We start from the raw sequence: 19,732 nt of genomic DNA on the forward strand, positions 1-19,732 counted from the left end.
CCATAGTAGCAGAGGTGATTCCTCCAGTTTCTCCTTTTGTCGGGGATTGACTTGGAACTACAGCATATGGGTTCGAGTTTGAAGCAGGACGGTACTAATAAGTGGTCTGTCCAGGTCAATTGTAGCGTGGCCTCTACCATAAGGTTTGGATCATTGGAAAAAATAAGGTCCAGCATATGGCCCAGCATGCGTAGGGCCCATGACCCTTTCTTTGCATCAGGTCTAGACCTTCGAGGGTTTCTGCCAACTGAGACACCTTAGGGCATTTTCCCTCATCCATGTGGACGTTGAAGTCGCCTAGGACAGTGAAGTTGGCGTGCTTCAGCGAAAGATCAGCGACAATGTCGCATAACTCTAATAGGTGTCAGGCTGGGGTGTCAGGAGGTCTCTATGTCAGAATCCCGACGAGGAGGGCGAGATTCAGTTGCAGAAGGACAGAGCCTCCATGATCCCAATGTGCTCTAGTCTTCTACAGGAGATCTCCCAACCATCCCTCATAATATTAGCCACACCACCTCCTATCCAGTTGCCACCCTGATAAGCACAAGTCATCCGAAAACCTTCAGGTACCGCCAAAGTCAAATCGGGGTTAGAGCTCTCCTTTAGCCAGGTTTCTGTTAAAAACATGAGGTCCTAGGAGTTAGACTCCAGGGAGAACCAGATGTCCTCTGAGTGTTTGAGGAGGGATCTACAATTAATCAAGCAAGCCTTAATATGGGTGCACGTAGTTCTAGAGTGTTTTCGGGGGGGGGGCTTTAGTATGGTTGCCATTCGCCCTCCCTCCGCCAACCACCAGCGTAGAGACATGAGTTACAACCGTACTCCTGGTTGACCGCCCCCGGGTCTATCTTGGTCCTAAGTGCACAGGCCTCTTTATTCATATTCAATAGTTGTTCTCTGAACCAGGTAATATTGGTCAAAGAGGAAAAACGGGCAGCATGGCTGGCGCTGGCCGCCGTCTGGATGCGGACGTGCACAGACAGGCTTGCTTCTGGCACGACAGCGGCGCACCCACTACGTGCGTCCATGTCACGACCCCCATTAAATAGGAATTTGAGGCCGGTCGGTCAACAACTAGACCACCAACCCAAGATGGCATCGAGAAATGTCCCAACTGGGAGGACTGAAAATGGCCACACCGGAAGTGTCAGCCAGGCGAGCCAGGAGCCCCTCTTCACAAGCGTAACCCAGGTCGGAGGGTCAGTGAAAATGGTAAGTAAATCGGGGTAAAAAAATGGGAAAAACGTCAACTCTCCTGCACCCTGCAACACGCAGCCATGCAAGAGTCCCACTCACACCCCCTCAAGTTCCCCTCGTAGTAAGACAAACACAGATAAAATGAATGAGCAGTCAGATACAAAGAACATCAGCAAATTAAAAAAATAGTGACAGAAAATTTAAAAACGGGCAACAGGCCTACAATTACCCCCACTAGAGTCTTACCTTTCCTTTGAGCCATGACTGTTACGCTACTGGCAAAAAACATCACAAGCAGCTATCTCAAGAACAGGACACAGCAGATGAATACTAGCGGAGTATTGAGGTGAAGACCAGGTCTGGCTTTAGGGTGGTGCGACCCGTGCAGCCGCATTGGGTGCTGACCTGGAGGGGGGGTGCTGACCTCAGAGGGTTGCTGTGTTTAGCAATATCATAGGATTTAAAAGAACCTGCTGCAGAGTTCTCGTGCATCCAGCTTTCAGTCAGCGTGGTGCGACCCGTGCAGCCGCATTGGGTGCTGACCTGGAGGGGGGGGGGGTGCTGACCTCAGAGGGTTGCTGTGTTTAGCAATAACATAGGATTTAAAAGCACCTGCTGCAGAGTTCTCGTGCATCCAGCTTTCGGTCAGCAATAGAAATAATCACATGATTACTCTTGTGATTAATGTTCCAGCCGGAATAAGAGATGGAGTTTTCTCTAGGGGCAGGTTTGACTCACTATAAAGTAACGCAGAAGGTTAATGTGGCTGCTGCAAGGAACTGATCGGTATTTTATCTGGATAGCTGAGTGGATTAGTAAATCCAGCATTTACCAGCACTTTAAAACAAGCAAAATGTATTTGAGAGAGGGGCTATGGAGAGATGAGGGGCACTTTTGAGGAGTGTTAGAGAGGGAATCCGAGAAGGAGGTCTTATGGAAGGACCAAAAAAGATTGTCATCAGGTGCCACAAGCTCTAAAGCCGGCCCTGATGAAGACCTTCGGCAACATGATCACTAGCAGGTGGTCAAGACATCAGAAGTTCCTATGCAGCAGCTGGTCCCTACAAGTAGCACCACCAGAGCCTGGATGACCATCACTGTGTCATTTCTATGAGTACTAGTAGAAGGACTTTTACTATAGGGCAATACATGTGTGTTGGCTGATGGCTCACCACTAAAAGTCAGGTGTGAAGCCCCATAATCAGACGGAGGCTAGAAAAAATCTTCAAAAACATAAAGCCCCCTCAATTCTTGCATCAAGGGGGATTCCTGTGCCAAACCTTAAAAATACAAGGAATAAACATGATAATCAATAAGATAGAGCCAGCCACCAACAGAACAAAGAATGCCACACTAGAAGTCCACCTCAAAGATTGTATAGAGAAATATGAAAAAACATTAGGAAGATCCAAATTACTCAAGATGATTGATCACATACAATAATAGCCAATTAAGACCTTCTGTTTTCAACTGGACTTGCCGCCTCCTCCTCTCCCAATAGGAAATACTCAGCAGCTTGTGACAGTGGGCTGCGTAGCTTCACCCCATCCCAAACTATATACATACCTATAAATAAACAAATACAGTAGGATTATGGATAACTGTGAGCCCAAACCATCCCTCTTGTCAGCAGGATGCTGTAATTGGAACACATTGAAAGAGAAGGACCATACCACAAACAATATCAACAACAAAGCAACCACCAGCAATATTAACACTGCCAATACCTCTACTCCCACCACCATCAACACCACACCACCAACACCCCTAATATTACCACTACCACTACCACTACCTATCATTGGCAAAGTCAATAGGTCTGGCTTTAATGTGCTATTGCATTGGAAAATAACCATGCCTACATGCCTGTGTGTGCATACGTTGACACATGAACCCCTTCAGTGCTGAGGACGTATTTGTTACGTCCTCGGCTGTGGAGGTGGTGTGCCAAAGACGTAAGCATTACGTCCTCTGCACACCACTTGAAATCCCTCCGCTGACACCATTACATTAAAAGTGAAACCGAAATGAGCCTCTCAGCCTCTACCCCCCCCCCCGAGCACTGAAACATACTAGAGAGGTATCGTTGGAAAGGGGAGAATTTTCTCTTCCCAATGGTACCCTTCCTTACTGGATCCCTGCTTTGTGATCGCCGCAGGAGGGCAATCCCCAAGCAGGGATCCATCACTGGACACCGGGGGGGGGGGGAGGGGGAGAGAGAGGCCGCTTGGGCAAGGGCCTTTGCTCCCCCTCAATATAATGTTGATCATATTCACTCTTTCGGCCTCCCCTGGGGGGCAGATAGAGGCAGTAGCCACCAAGCTCGGGAGGGGGGCAGAAAGCACACTAGACACCAGGGATTCTTTTTTTTATATACTTAGGGGTGGGGGCTGCCCTAAATGGGCACTATAAGCCCCCACCCCTCCCAAAAATTGCCACAGTCTTTATGCCCCCCTGCCCACCACCCAAAACAAAAGGGACAGTCTTTCTGCACCCCCTGGGTTACCCTGTGATTTTCTTTGAGCTAAATGTGAAGTTTGCAGAGGATTCTGGGTGGGAAAACATTGGGGGATCCATGCAAGTCACACCTCCCTGGACTCCCCTGGTGATCCCACAACTTTCCCACACAGAAATATGAGGTAGATGTGATTTTTAAGCTAAATTTGAGGTTTGCAGGGGATTCTGGGTAAGAAAACATTGGGGGATTCATGCAAGCTACACCTCCCTGGCCTCCCCCGGGTGTCTAGTTTTCAGAAATGTGTGGGTTTGGTAGGTTTCCCTGGAAGGCCTTTAAACCTGGGACCAAAACCGAAGGTGACTCCATTGCAAAACCAGGTTGTTTCGTGATAAATAAGTAGGATGTTGCCACAATAAGTTTTGGGCCATTTCCTGTTGCAGACACTAGGCCTACCCACACAAGTGAGGTATCATTTTTATTGGCAGACTTAGGGGAATGCTGGGTGGGTGGACGTTTGTGGCTCCCCGCAGATTCCAGAAGTTTCCATCACAGAAACGTGAGGAAAATGCAATTTGTTTTTACAAAGTTTTAGGTTTTCAAGGGGATTCTGGGTTACAGAACCTGGGGAGAGCCACACAAGACACCTCATCCTGGATTCTCCTGGGTGTCTAGTTTTCAGAAATGTACAGGCTTGCTAGGTTTCCCTAGGTGCCTGCTGAGCTAGGGCCATAAATCGACAGCTAGGCCCATTGCAAAAAAGGGTCGGTTTTCAGTGGAAAATTGTTATGTGGCCACGTTGTGTTTTGACACGTTTCCTGTCACGGGCACTAGGCCTACCCCCTCACGCGAGGAACCATTTTTTTATTAGAAGACATGGGGGAGTGCTGGGTGGTTGTTAGTTTGTGGGTCCCCGCATATTCCAGAACTTTCCATCACAGGAATAAGAGGAAAATCTGTTGGATTTTTTTCAAAGTGTGAGGTTTGCATGGGATTTTGGGTAACAGAACCTGGTGGGAGCCACACAAGTCACCCGATCTGTGACTCCCCTGGGTGTCTACTTTTTAAGAAATGTACAGGTTTGTTTGGTTTTGTTAAGTGCTGGCTGAGCTAGGGCCCAAAATCCACAGCTAGGCACATTGCAAAAAAGGGGTCAGTTTTCAGAAGAAAAATGTGGTGCCTGCGTTGAGGTTTGGGCCGCTTCTTGTCACAGACACTAGGCCTACCCACACACGTGAGGTCCCATTTTTATCTGGAGACTTGTAGAACGCAGAATAGTAGAACATGTGGTATTACCATTTTCTTTCTATGCATGTCTGCCTTCCAAATGTAAGACAGTGTGTAAAAAAGAAGGGGCATATCATCAAGGAGGCAATATAAAATTATCGCCACTTTTGCGTCCGTTTTCGGACAAAAAGCGGCGATAATTTTATCGCCTAATCAGCAAGGTCACGCTACCGTGTGAATCCTTGCATTATCGCCCTTTACCCCAACGCCCATCTTTGCATCTCTAATGAGATGCAAAGTGGGCGCTCCTGCCCTGACATAACTGGAGAAATGTCGCTAAGCGACATTTCTCCAATTATCAATGGGCACACTAACCTGCAGAGCGACAAGCAAAGTAGCAATAACCTCAGTTATTGCTACTTTTCTGACGCCTACTTCAAAACTGACTTAGCCATGATATCCTATGTAAGGTGGATATCATGGCTAAGTCTGCCCTACCCTATCAACAAGCTATCGCTAAACTTTGTGAGATTATCGCTGGATTTCCAGCAATAATCTCACATTTGGCAGTTAGCGCTTGGAATTTTATCGCTTTTGAGATAAGCGTTGCTAATAGCACGCTATCGCAGTGATAAAATTCCACGTTACCCGGCGATAATTATCCTAGCGCTAAGTGCGCTTAGGGATAATTATCACCGGTCTTTGATGATATGCCCCAAAGTATTTTTGAACAATATTGTCTAATTCACATGCTGATATGGATACCCACAAATTCAGAGATAAATAACCACTGCTTCTGAACTCCATATCTTGCTCTCATTTCAGAAATATATTAGTTTCCTTCATACCTACTTTTCACTCTTTATATTTTACCAAAGGAATTACTGTATACCCAGTAAAAAATGAAAAACCATTGCAAGGTGCAACTCAGTTATTGGTTCTGGGTACTTCAGGTTCTTGGTGAACCTCCAAGCCTCATATATCCCCGCAACCGGACGTAATTGTATATAGCTTTCAAAAAATTACCATAGTTAGAAGAAGTTACAGGAAAAAATATAGGCACAAATGGCTTTTTTTAAACTAATTTCAATATTCTTTTATTTCAACTATTACTTTCTATATGAAAACCTTGAAGGATGTACACAAATGCTAAATTCGAAATAATGTCTATTTTTTGGAAATGTATAGCTTTCCTTGATCCATTATTGGTTTTACACTCATTTCCTCCACTAACTTGAAGGAGGTTGAAAGCACAAAAAATAGGAAAAATAGGCTATGTCCCAGTAAAATGCTAAAACTGTGCAAAAAATGTTGGTTTTCTGGTTTTCTGACAAAAGTCTGCCAATTCCTGAAAGCTAGGAAGATGGTGATTTTATAACCCCAAACCCTTTGTTGATACAATTTGCAGGGAAAAAACAGATGCTTTCTTCTGCAGCACTTTCTCCCCATTTTTCCCTAAAAACCCATATTTTTGCTGTATTTTGCCTAATTTCTTGGTCCCCTCCACGGGAATCTGCAAACTCTGGGTACCTTTAGAATCATGTTAGCAGGATGTTGGAAGGAAAGGATGCAAATTTGTCGTGGATACCTTACGTGGACAAAAAGTTATGCGGACCTAAGCGCGAACAACACAAATAGCCAAAAAATGGCATGGCTTTGGTGGGGGGGAGTAAAGGCCTGGCAGCGAAGGGGTTTAAGCCTGTCCTTAAGCCTTTTCCAATGCTTATATGTTTTTTCAAAAAGAAAAATTGATGGACAGATTGCATAACAATGTCATACATTCACCACAGTACAGAGATCTGAGCCTAAATCCATGCTTGTTTCCGGTCCAGGGAGGACCTGGCTTGGCAGTTCGGGCTGGACTGTTCCCATGAGGCACATGGTCAAGACTGATTTGCGTATGGCCAGGTCTAAAGTGGGGTGGCATGGTGAGCTAAAGAATTATGGTTTTAACCCCGATCTCTTGACTGAGGGTGAATGCTTTGATTTGTTCTACATTCCGTCCATCTATTGTGTGTATTTTGCTTCCTCGTCCTAAGTGCACCTAAGGTCCTAGGATGCTTGTTTCCGGTCCAGGGAGGACCTGGCTTGGCAGTTCGGGCTGGACTGTTCCCATGAGGCACATGGTCAAGACTGATTTGCGTATGGCCAGGTCTAAACTGGGGTGGCATGGTGAGCTAAAGAATGATGGTTTTAACCCAGATCTCTTGACTGAGGGTGAATGCTTTGATTTGTTCTACATTCCGTCGATCTTTTGTGTGTATTTTGCTTCCTCGTCCTAAGTGCACCGGGTAGGCCCAGACGTGGGCCCCGGGCTCACTGTGCCACTGGAATCAAGCTATTCTGGCTGAAGAGGGGTGAAACCCGAAACCGGTCCTAGGATGCTTGTTTCCGGTCCAGGGAGGACCTGGCTTGGCAGTTCGGGCTGGACTGTTCCCATGAGGCACAGGGTCAAGACTGATTTGCATATGGCCAGGTCTAAACTGGGGTGGCATAGTGAGTAAAAAAATTATGGTTTTAACCCAGATCTCTTGACTAGGGGTGAATGTTTTGATTTGTTCTGTATTCCATCCATCTATTGTGTGTCTTTGACATTTTTTTCTGATGGCTTTCTTGGGTCGGAGCGCTCCCCGACAAAGCGAATGTAAACCATTTTAAAGAGAACAGAAATACTCTTCTTTTTATGTTGCTTTTAAAATTGAACGTAGCACTTCCACTGGGGCAAAACCGGTCAAAATTAATTTGTCTTGCATATTGGTTTATTACAACCCTAGTGGCTCGCATAGTAATAGCACAGTCGAAGTTGGACAGTTCGCTACCTTAATACTGTTGTGTTTGATATTTCAGGACACAAATGTTACTCTGTCTTTTTATGAAAGCTTCCACGGTGTAGATATTAACTGATCAAGAAACAAGCACTTTCAGTGTGCAGAAAAGCACAAGCGGGGCTAGAGGCAGGCAGATATTTTTGCTTGAAATTGGCAGGCGCTGGCATGATCAGAGCAGAAGAATTGAGAATGCAAGCTATGTCTTGTGCGCGAGGCTGGGAGGAATTTGGCAAAGATACCCAAACAAGTGCCATGCACATAGTCGTGTGAAGTGCCTCGACGTGTGATGCGACGAACCACTTAATACACAATGTCAACAAGTACATGGGATGAAAGGCTTCACAGAAATATTACTGTGGGCGACCTGCCTGCCTTCTGTCTCCTGCCAGCGCCTTGCGACGGAGGGCCCGGGCCTTCCTTTTATTCTGGGTTCCCCTCTAACTTCAGGAGCATAATTGCATCTCACTTTTGAATCATTTTAAAAACACTCAACACTCATTAAAGCGAGTCCATAAACCCAAAGGGTTTTGGGATGGTGCACAAAAGTAATGCTATTTAGTAACAACGAAAATATAACACCTGGGAACATGGCCACCTAGAAGGAAGAAAATTAAAATAATTCGAACAAGTATAAAAATACGAAAAAGAAAACATATCTATGTAAGGGCCAGAGCTGCCGACGTTAGTGCTGGGGAACCAGGTTCGAGTCCCGTCGTCGGTTCAACATCCTGTGATTCTGAGCAAGTCCCTTAATCTCCCCGTGCCTACTAAAAACAAGCATTTGCAATCAGTGCTTGAAATGGAAAAATAAAAGTGCAGGTACTCTGTAGCAGAGTGCCTGCTTGTTTCTGAGAAGTGCCGGTACTCTGCAATTAAAAGTATTGCATATCTCTTCAGAAGTGCCGGTACTCTCCTCCTAAAAATAAAAAATTGCCTGTACTCCGTACTGGACAGTACCGGCCCATTTAAAGCACTGTTTGCAATGCCATCGGTCTCGCCTTTGGGACCTTATATGTATTTAGCTATGCAGCACATTAGCCTGGGTACTGAAACATCTACTGTTCTTTAACATGGAGGGAAAGTAAGCACCAAACTGCGTGACGCACCAGGTATGGGAACACATGGAGAGAAATATTGCCTTTCAGTGGGAATTGGTATAGTCCAAAGCTCTGTTTTTAATATAAAATCAGGTCCTTCGGTGGTCATATCACTGAAAATACAAGATTTGATAAAAATATTATTGTCTATGGGTGCTTGTGAAAGACAATTTCTATGGACTGGAATCTAGAGAAAGCTAAAGTGATTCTGGCATTGAACTCACCTCTGCTGGTCGTTTTATATCAAGATAGTTAAATAGAGGCAGGTGCTAGAATTTTTTTAAAAAGAAGTCACAGCAGAAAGCAATTCTGGTATTTTACTGACCTCTGCTGGTCGTTTTCTATCAAGACAGTTAAATAGAGGCAGTTGAACAGAAAAAAAGTCCCTAAGCGGAAGCAGACAAGTCCTAGGGCTGATCTCCAGAGCCCACAAAGTACATATACATATAAGTATATAATAAGTATATACTGAAGTATATACAAGAGGTCTCGAATGCTCGACCTAATGAATATGTCCTTGTGTAACGTAACTGGTGCTCCAATACCTTTGGGTCGAGTTTGCGCTATAAAAAACGGCAAAAACACACCACAATAAAACAGGTCATGGAAATAGATACACCCCTAAAGAGATGTCTGGTTAAAGGATAGACAGTTACATATGGAAAGCGGGATGAAAAAACGTAAGGATTGTGTGTGTTGTTTACCTTCCAGTCTGGCGGATGTGCGTCCTCCTCCACAGCGGAGACAAAAGTTGTGCCATGGCGGCGGAGGCTTCTCTCTCAATGTGGCTGTCTCTTCTACTTAGGGACAACTTTGGGACCTGGGGAAATCATCTGGGGTAATTTGTACCAATTGCTCTGTTTGTCAGTTGAATTTCCACCACCAATGTGGCTGCTCTGTTACCATTGACTCTGCGTCCTATTTTGATTGAGGTAACTTTGCAAAAGAATATCCTTTATTGGTCTCAGCCTTCATATGATCACAATTGCTTCTTCTTCCCTGTCCTCTGAGCCCTTTTACTGCTCTCCAGTTAGGTTCATCTTATAAATACTAATGCCTTGGTTCCCAAGTGAGCTCAAGACTTTTCTGCTCCATCTCTGGCGGTATCACTGGATAGCAGATTTGTGGGCTAGGGTTCGCTTTTTTGTTCCACTTGTAAGTGTTCCTCCAGGATTGTGCAGTTTATTGATAGGACTTAAGTGAATGGTCCATTCACCACTGATGCTGGCTTTTGGAATGAGGTGCTCAAATAAACCCATAAATGTAGGTGAAGTTTGAGATAGGTGAGATGGACATACCTAGGGCTTACCTCTTTGCAGGATTTGTACCAAGAACAGTTAGTGGTTCCTCACCTCTAGGCATGCTCAAAGCAGCAGAAGGTGATTCAGCTCAGCAGGCAGAACACTATTGTACATGACGTACTCCATGCCTAACAAAGGAAGGAGACTTGCTTTCTTAATGGGCATCTTAGCCCAAGGTTTCAGGGTAGGTCCAGCCCGGATTGAAGCAGTGGTAGGTGATCCTTGAGCTTCTGTGCGGATAGAGGAGTTCTACCATTAGGATTGTGGTGGACCTTGGTGTGAGAAGTTGGCCTGGTATATGCTGTCCACTAGTTATAGTGGGCACCTTGCACCAGTCCAAACGACCCTTATTGATGATTAGGGGACGCGCCTTGCAGATTTGGAGTCACACGACCTCAGAGCCCGCCGTGAGGGGAACGGCCATCGCTGGGGGAATTGAATCCTTCACCGCTACTCACCGTCATCAGCGTCGCCGTGAGGGGAATTGCCAGCGGTAAAAACTACACTTCCCAGCAGTCTTTGCCCCAGGCGCTCGCCGCTGAAGTCATCAGGCAGCGCCTGGGACCTATTTGAACACCGCTGTTGGCCCGCAGTGCGGGACGCACCTTGCAGATTTGGAGTCACACGACCTCAGAGCCCGCCGTGAGGGGAACGGCCATCGCTGGGGGAATTGAATCCTTCACCGCTACTCACCGTCATCATCGTCGCCGTGAGGAGAACGGCCAGCAGTAAAAACTACACTTCCCAGCAGTCTTTGCCCCAGGCGCTCGCCGCTGAAGTCATCAGGCAGCGCCTGGGACCTATTTGAACACAGCTGTTGCCCCGCAGCGCGGGACGCGCCTTGCAGATTTGGAGTCACACGACCTCAGAGCCCGCCGTGAGGGGAACGGCCATCGCTGGGGGAATTGAATCCTTCACCGCTACTCACCGTCATCAGCGTCGCCGTGAGGGGAACGGCCAGCGGTAAAAACTATACTTCCCAGCAGTCTTTGCCCCAGGCGCTCGCCGCTGAAGTCATCAGGCAGCGCCTGGGACCTATTTGAACACCGCTGTTGCCCCGCAGCGCGGGACGTGCGCGGGCGAAGCCCGGGCCAAGGGCGGGCCCGTCCTTGCCCGTCGTAGGCCGAAGGAGGCCGGGCTGGGCAACCGCTCTGTCACCTGAAGCAGGAGCACAGAACTGTAAGTACCTCAGTGGTTACAGACGAGCAAATTGGTTAATCCAGTCCGCGGTGTATTGTGCTGCTTTTTGACTGTGAGCCACTCTGTCATGCCATCGAAGGAGGCTAGAGGTAGAGTGGTCAATGCTAATCTCACAGGAACTATGGACCAGTTTATTACCAGGGTAAATAGTGTCATAGATCAGAGAGATTACGATAATGGAACGTCGAGTTTCCCAGGACCTTGCGATGGCTAGGAGGTCTTCAATGGGGCACATTGCTAATGTGCGGTCTCCTGCCCAGCAAGGCCAAAATAGTGGTACTGTTGTATTACCAATTTTAGAATCCCCGATCACACATTTATTACCCTGTGGTATAACTAATGTCTCCTCGGGAGAACAGTCCACGGCTTCCGACTCGTTACTGACATCTCCCCATATGTTGCCACCTGTCCCCAGTTTAGTAATAGAGAATAACACCAGGCAACTGCGGGAGAGACACCCAGGGGCTATTCCTAAGTATAAGCAAGGGCTGTCTAATAAAAATGGTGGGAAGAATAACAACGGTGGGAAGAAAAAGAAAGCCAGGAGACACACTAGAAACCCTAGACCAATCCCTGCTATATCGGAGCAGCCTGATATGGATACTACAGCAAATATAGTTGCACCTTTAGTTCACCCATCACCCATCAGAACGGTATATCAGGCTGCAAGCGGGGGGACTAGCCAAGCCAACAGGGCAGAGGGGATGGCTCCCGAGCTGACCAATTTATGTGATATACTTAGACTTCTCCTTCGTACAGTGGAGGATAGATTAAGTAAGATTGAACAGCACCTAATAAGGATTGAGCATGACTTTGTGGGAATCATTGACTCCATAAAGAAGGATGCTCATTCCAGGGATTCCCAACCACTGGATAAAGTTAAAGTCAGAGGAGAAAAAGTCCCGGTTGTCCTGAAAGACCCCTCAGCACTGACTATAGATCATCAGGTCCTAGTTGAAGCCAATAAGGGCATAGCTGCGGCTGCTGTCAGTAAATCTTGCCAGTATAATACACCTCAGTTTAGTGAGGGTGGTGGGGTCTCCATAGCCCAGGTTCTTAGGGGGAAAACTATTCTAAATATACCCCCGGAAGCCTGTCCGTTTGTGGTAATTCTAGGAGGGGTCCCTGAATTGGCTAAGACTGAAGTTGAATCTCCCATAACTCTGAGGAACAGGGTTGTCCATTGGTTAAATAAAAACAGACCATTGCCACTACACATAGTGTGTAAAATACTTATGGTTAGGAGGGTGCCATGGGTAGGACACCTGGCCAAGAACATAAGGGGGGATTGCATTCTGATCAACTTCAACGACCCCAAAATAGTTGAGCATATTTGTAACTGGAGGCACCCTAGCTCAGGAGTAACTATTCGCTCTCTTCCATTGACCTACTTTTATCCTCCAGGTCACTTTACATCTTTAGCGGATGGGTGGATATTAGTACAGCGGAATGGGAGGGGGCTGTCGCAAGGGGGTTGGCATAGGCCTCTATCATCCTTAGATCGTACCCCCATTCAAAATCGTTTCAGCAGTCCGGAGGCTGTCGATTGACTCCAGGATAGAGTAGGAGTATCGACTAGTCCCTTGTTCCCCTTAGGCAGTAGTACTTCTAGTCCTCTTGTACCATTCCAGTTTCTGGCTCCTGAATTACCAATACCTGCCTGTGCACCACAGAGGGTTATTAACATTGCTGGCCGACACTCGGATCATTCTCCATGTGCCTTAACCTCCTGTGATGGTCTTTCCAGTCATTTTAAGATTTTTTCATGGAATGTGGCGGGCCTACGAAATAAGCTTTCTTTACCGGACTGGAGTGATTTTATTGATGGGTATGACCTGTGTTTATTTCAGGAAACCTGGAGCCTCGAACCGCTGTATAAGCCTGGTTTCTCCTGTTTCTATGTACCAGCTACTTCGGTAGGTCGAGGTCGTCCATCTGGAGGGCTTATGGTATGGGTTAGGGTAGAGCTCAATCTTAAGATTACCCACCATTCTTGTCCTACACTAGATATAATGAGACTTTCTCTTAAGGCTACGAAGAGTAATAATACCTGGGAACTCTTTAACATATATGCTAGAGGCACCCAAGGGGGGGGGCAAAATCTTCTACCATTTCTGTTCTCTCTGATATGCTCCTTTCCTGTCCTTCTGACTCCTTTATTCTGGTCGCCGGCGAACTCAATTGCTCATTTGAGCCTCTAGCAGCAGATGATATCCTGGGAATTTATGATGAGGATGCCAGATGGGGCATCCCCTCTCTGTCGCTTAAGCCAGTGAAGAGATGGTCACCGGTTGTCATCCAATTGAATGCTCTAATGCTAGAATTTGGGCTAAGAGCTGTAAATGGGCGCACGATTTCTGATGTAATGGGAGCAACTACATACAACAGGGTCCCCTGTCAAAGTCGAATCGACTATATACTGGTTGACAGGAGGTATGGAAGTTTGTGGATGATATGGTCATTATACCATCAGTAAATAGTGATCATAACCCCCTGCCTCTTACAATGTTGGAAATGTGGCATAGAAAGGAGCACACCTCTATCATTGGATTGAGAATGCTAACTAAGACAGTCTTACCATCTAATTGTAATAGGTTCCTCAAATGGCCTAAGTTCATTTTGAATGAACTAAGATTAAGTAACCTAGATGAAATTCTTAGTGATCAGACTCTTAGGCTTTCTGCAGCATGTAAGGATAGGGCTGCCCCCGTTGCTGCAGTAACAATTTATGCGGATACTATAGATTTGATTGGTAGCCTGTTTTTAGACCCCAGCAAAAAGCGCCTGATGAGTGCTAAGTTAGCACAGAAGTGGTTCAATAGAAACTGTAGACTGAAAAAAGCCAGTTTGGTCCTTGCTATTAAATCTAATAACCAGGGTGACGTCCGGTTGGCAAGACTACAATACAGGCAGGCCATTGTAGATGCAAAGAGGGAATGGGAAGAATCGCATAAAAACTGCGAGCCAGTCTAAGAACGGCGAGCTCTTTTGGACTTTAGTGAGAAGATCCAATGGTCGTGATTTGGATCAAATTCCTAATCATATAACGGATAGGGAGTGGTTTGAGCATTTTAGGAAACTGTAGGCAGGGGATGAGCAATTAGGCGGCCTAGGACCTCCAAGTGACACCACAGCCACCGATCCTGTTCAGGTTTTATTTGATAGGATAGAGAAGAAAAAGGTGGAGGCCGCTATAAATAAGATTGTACCCGCTAAGGCCCCGGAACAAGATGGAATTCCGGGTGACCTATTTAAAGCAAACACTGAGGGATGGGCCACTTACTTTGTGATTTTTATTAATGCTCTGCTGGAAGGCTCACCGGTCCCGGATTCTTGGAAGGGGGCCGAAGTAATTCCTATTTATAAGAGGGGTCCCAGGGGGGACCCTGCCAACTACCGTCCAATTAGTCTTATAGACGCTGGACAGAAGTTGGTTGGCAGGGTTCTCCTGGAGAGGGTCCTCTCATGGGCGGATGAAAATAATATTCTCTCACAGTTCCAGGCGGGCTTTAGGGCCTGTACAAGCACGATCAATCAGGCATTTAGGCTGGCGTTTTTACATTGGAAGGTGGTTACTATTGCCAGGGGCGGTCTTTACTTGGCATTCATTGACCTGAAGACCGCCTTTGATTTGGTCCCCCGTGACCGCCTTTGGCTGGTCTTGCAGGAGATGGGGATTCCTCCGCCCATTTTGAATCTCTTGGTCCGTATGCATGATGGTAATTATGCCCGCATCAGATGGGGGTCGCAGGATGAAAAAAACTGATAAAATCCCTGTGAACAGAGGGGTTCGCCAAGGATGTGTATTGGCTCCCACACTCTTCACGCTATTTGTGAACGGTGTAGGTTCTTTTTTGCTTGAAGTCAATGCCGACGCTCCGGTCCTGGCGGGTGATAAAGTCCCTGTATAACTTTTTGCGGACGATACGTTGTTAGTATCGAAAACTCCGGCAGGACTACAGAAGCTGTTGGATCGCTTCTGTTTGTTTTTTAAGCTGAGGGGCCTAGCCATTAATACTTCCAAAACTAAGTTTCTTTACTTTAACCCGAGTAGAGCGTCCAGATCTACTTTGTTTCTTGACGGGATGCCATTAGAGCGCGTCAAAGAGTTTGACTATTTGGGGATCAGATTTTCCGACAAGTTTAAATGGCAGCCTCACATTGATAAAAAGGCGTTAAATTACAAGCGGGTAGTAGGAGTACTAGGGAGGGAACATCGTGCCTCTACTACTAAGCCCATTGCTCCTGCTTTGGAAATCTACGCTGCAAAAGCTGTAGGCTGTGCCCTTTATGGTGCAGAATTCAAGGGCTTTGGCTGTGTAGATGTGCTAGTCTCCTCAGAAAATAAGTTCTTTAGGGAGCTTGTATCCCTCCCGAGGGGCACCCCAACCAAGCCACTCTTGAGCGATCTTGGTCGGCGCTCTATTAAAGATTTAGTTACTTTGCGTCCTCTCTTATATTGGGCGCGGCTATGGCGTACTCCAGAGCTTTCTAGGTACGCTGATGGCTTAAGAGAGGTTATGAATCTTCAAGGAGCTTATAAAATTGGATGGCTATGGCAATGGGCCTTGTAACTGCTTGGGAGTCTGGGGCACTGTTATCTAAGGCAGAAATTAAGAGAGCCTTTTGGGCATGGGTTGACAACCAAGAGCAGAGGGACCTTAACCAAGGCAGGTTGACTGAGGCTTTTCGGCAGCATAAGTCTATGCCCCGCCTGGAGCCCTATCTAGACTTTATCATGAAGCCCAGGGATAGATCCCTCTTTATTCAGTTTAGGATGGGCACTCTTCCTCTTCGTGATCGTACCAGCAAGTGGAAGCCCCCACATCAAACCCCCGTGGATTGCCCAAACTGCTTAGGTGTTACTGAAAACATTCTTCACCTTCTCTTTGTATGCCCAGCCTATTCGAAACCTAGATTGAAATGGTTAAAACCTGTGTGCCTGCAGCTTGGAACTAGGGACCACTCTGTTGCACTTAGAATACTAAAGGCTGACGTTAGCACAACCTTAGTGTGCGGGGTGGCTAAATTTCTAAGTTGGGCATGGTTAATTAGGCGGAAGGCTATATGATGTATTTGTACTAAATGTTGTTATTATTCACAAAGCTGTTAAAGTTTAATACACTGTTTTAAATTATTTATTGTAACAAAAAGTCTTTATATGATCTTTCTCTTAATGTATTTTTTATGAATCGTGTTTTAATGTATAAATGTGCTTTTATGATATCAAATATCGAAATAAAGCTTTGTTGATTGATTGAATAGGTTAAAGACAACCTTTATTGAAAGCTATCCTAGTGGTAGCTATGGAGATTAGCCTTCAGGCTAAGTCTCGGAGGAATGTAACACAGCTTGGTTTTACCAGATTATAACCTCCTGAATGACCAAATGAAAGGAGAACCACACAAGATATCATAAAATATATGTATTTATTACTAAACAATCTCTACTAACGTCTTTATGAGATTAGAGAACAAGGCACACAATATTAAGGCACTAGAACGACAGTAAAAAGCACAATACACAGTGGGCTCCAGGGGGAGACGAAACCATATACTAAGAAAGTGGTTTAACAACCACGACTTGACTAGACACTGTGCCTAGAGCACGTAGAGTCGCTGGGACCCCAAGTAAACATCCAAAGTAGTGACACAGGGTACCCACGGAGGACGGATGCAGTGTGAGAACGCGAGCTCCATACAACTCTATGGGAAAGTCACGGTTGGAATTTTAAAGATTAAGGACACTTAGGAGAGGACGTCAAGCAAACCCTTTGGAACACAGAAGGCTCTAAGGCCAGCACCCTTGAGAGTACCAAGGTACCCGTGTTACCTATCCAAGGAGAGCCGGGTGCATAGGGGTCAAGTGGTGTGGGAAACGCTCGTTGATTTCAATGGCGTGATGCGAAGAAGTGCTGCTCTTAGGAAGATGAGAAGTGTCTGGTGTGATCCAAGCCAGTATCGGAGCTGAGAAGAACCTAAAAGCAGAGGGGACAGAGTCTGGGTCACTTCACAGGGACCAGGAGACGTCGATGACGACCAAAGTCCGCAGGTGAACTGTCCCACGAAGGATGTCGAGTGCTGGGGGGTCAGAGTCTGGATTGAACACCAACGAGCCTTGGCAACTGCAACCCACACGGTCAGAGGAAAGATGCTTCGGTGAGGACCAGCAAGGTCCTGGGGACTCTCCAAGCTATGGAGAGTCAGGGCACATCTGGAGCAATTAGGAAAGTCCACTTAAAAATACATTTCCCTTCTCAGGGACCCACAGGTCGACGGACCAGGAATCACGGAGGGACCTCGAGCTGAATCACAAAAATACCAGCCCACGGAACATTCGTGGAGTGTAGGCCGGAAATCTTCAGTGGAAATACTGCTTGGGGTCAGGACTACAAGTAGCCCAAAGCACAGCCTCAGGGATCGCAAAAAGCATATGCTGCTGCAAATGTACACGGTGCCCAGGGGTTCGGGTTGCACGGTCTCCACGAGGGATGTGGGTCTCAGAATTGCTGAGAGCACAGATCAACCTCAGAGACCACAGAAACCCACCTCCTGTGTTGCAGAAATCTTCGGAGTCCTTCAGGAGCTGCGTAGATGCAAACCGGTCAGATGCGTTTTCAGGTGCCTGCTTAGCAGGGGAGTAACTCGTAGTTAGCGTAGTCAAATCTAAAGTCCTGTAGCCAGGGGTTCCTACTTTATACCCAAGGAAGGGGTGGGACAAACTCTGGGGACCCACCTATGGGACGGTCAGGACAGAGGGGTGGCTACACCCATGTCCTTTGTCCAGTTTCACGCCAGAGCAGTGTGGAAATGTGGATTTTCCTGATCAGTTATGTCCCCTATCTTGGACCCCAACGGTTCTATATGCATGTTACAAGTACATGTATGTTCCCTCCAGTTCCAGTTTTTAAGACGCAAACATATGTGTGTCTACCGTCGATATGTTCTCTGTCAGATCCGCCATCGATGGGCTGGATATTCGATTCCTAGGTATGAAAGGCCACCGACTTTAAATGGCTAAGTTACTCCATTTTTACAGTTCAGGCAAGTAGGCCCGATTCTGTCCTCAAAGCCTTTCCCTGCTCTCTGTCTTTGACAGCTTCAGCTTGAGCTCGCATCTGTATCCATGAACTTTGTCCTACTCCCTGTGCAGCTAACGGTGCCTGCCTCGGCCAGTTTTCGCATGCCTGCCAAGAAGCTGTATTTCACCTTCGAATTATCTATTTTGCTCTTCAACCGATGCATTCCTGTCTAGTGATTTAGGTAAACATTTCCTTTAGCTCACAAGCAAGGACTCAGCCTTTCCGTCCTCCTGCAAGTGATTCATAGCCCTGCTGCCATGGAAAGTTTTCTGCCCCTCGCATCTCATATAGACACTTAGACGCTTGTACACGCACACACAGTTAGTATAGAATAGATTCTGTCCGAGAGTCCTTCCTTGTGGATAACATAGTTCTCCAAACATAGGATGGTAGATATGATTTGGGATTAGGTTGACTTGACCCCCCAGACTTCTCGTCTCCACATGTAGAGCTAAATGTCAAGTCCCCTTCACCCCCTAGTTGCACGTCAATTACACGTCATACTGCTGCGCGCGCATCTATGCCAAGTATTATCTTATAGATCCACCTATGTCTGATAATCCTAACCAATCATGTTTCTTTTATTCCTTATTACGCCTAGTTTCGATTATGTCACTGTCACGTCATTTTTTCTTATCAAATGTTACGCCTTCTACATTCGTTTCATTGTAATGCACTTATTATAAAAATACATGTCTGTCAATAAAGTATTGTACTTCACTTCCTGAACCCTCGTGGTGACGGAACCTGAAGGCCGCGACTCGAGTCGGCCATTTTGAATGGAATAAAGCCCATTTAGAAAACCTCTTATACCACGGATTCTGCCTCTTGTTATTTTGAGCTATTTTACTTTATTTTAGGATTCCGTATGAAATTCAGTCCGGTATTTTATTTACCACATAATGGCGCCCGAACAGGGACACTTTCTCATCTCACGCGCCGGCGGTGCGTTGCAGGCCCGGTCTCCTGCCACAACTGGACGGACCATAAACGCGTACCAGCAGGATTTCCTGTAAGCTCCCTCCGGTCAAGCGGGGGCGACTGAGGCTGCGATCAACCCAGACGAGGCGGTGAGAAGTGCGAAGTATCCCGACCAGAGCCTAGCTGAGAGAGCAAGATCCGAGGTATACAGAGGCCCACCAGGTTTTCCGAAATCCCGATGTCCAGAGGGTCCGCTGTCCGCAGTCATCGAGTCCTGTCCATTCTCTGAGGCCTTCCGTTTCAAGGAGCTACTCGGTGAGTACCATCGCCGGGGAGGCGTGTTGACGCGCACATAGGTTGTGCCGGTCAAGACGGATTTGGGTACACAAATCCGGTCTGCACTGTTTAGCAGTGTATATGTACTG

The sequence above is a fragment of the Triturus cristatus genome, chromosome 5_2 (assembly GCF_964204655.1).
Source record: "Triturus cristatus chromosome 5_2, aTriCri1.1, whole genome shotgun sequence".
Taxonomy (NCBI): Eukaryota; Metazoa; Chordata; class Amphibia; order Caudata; family Salamandridae; genus Triturus; species Triturus cristatus.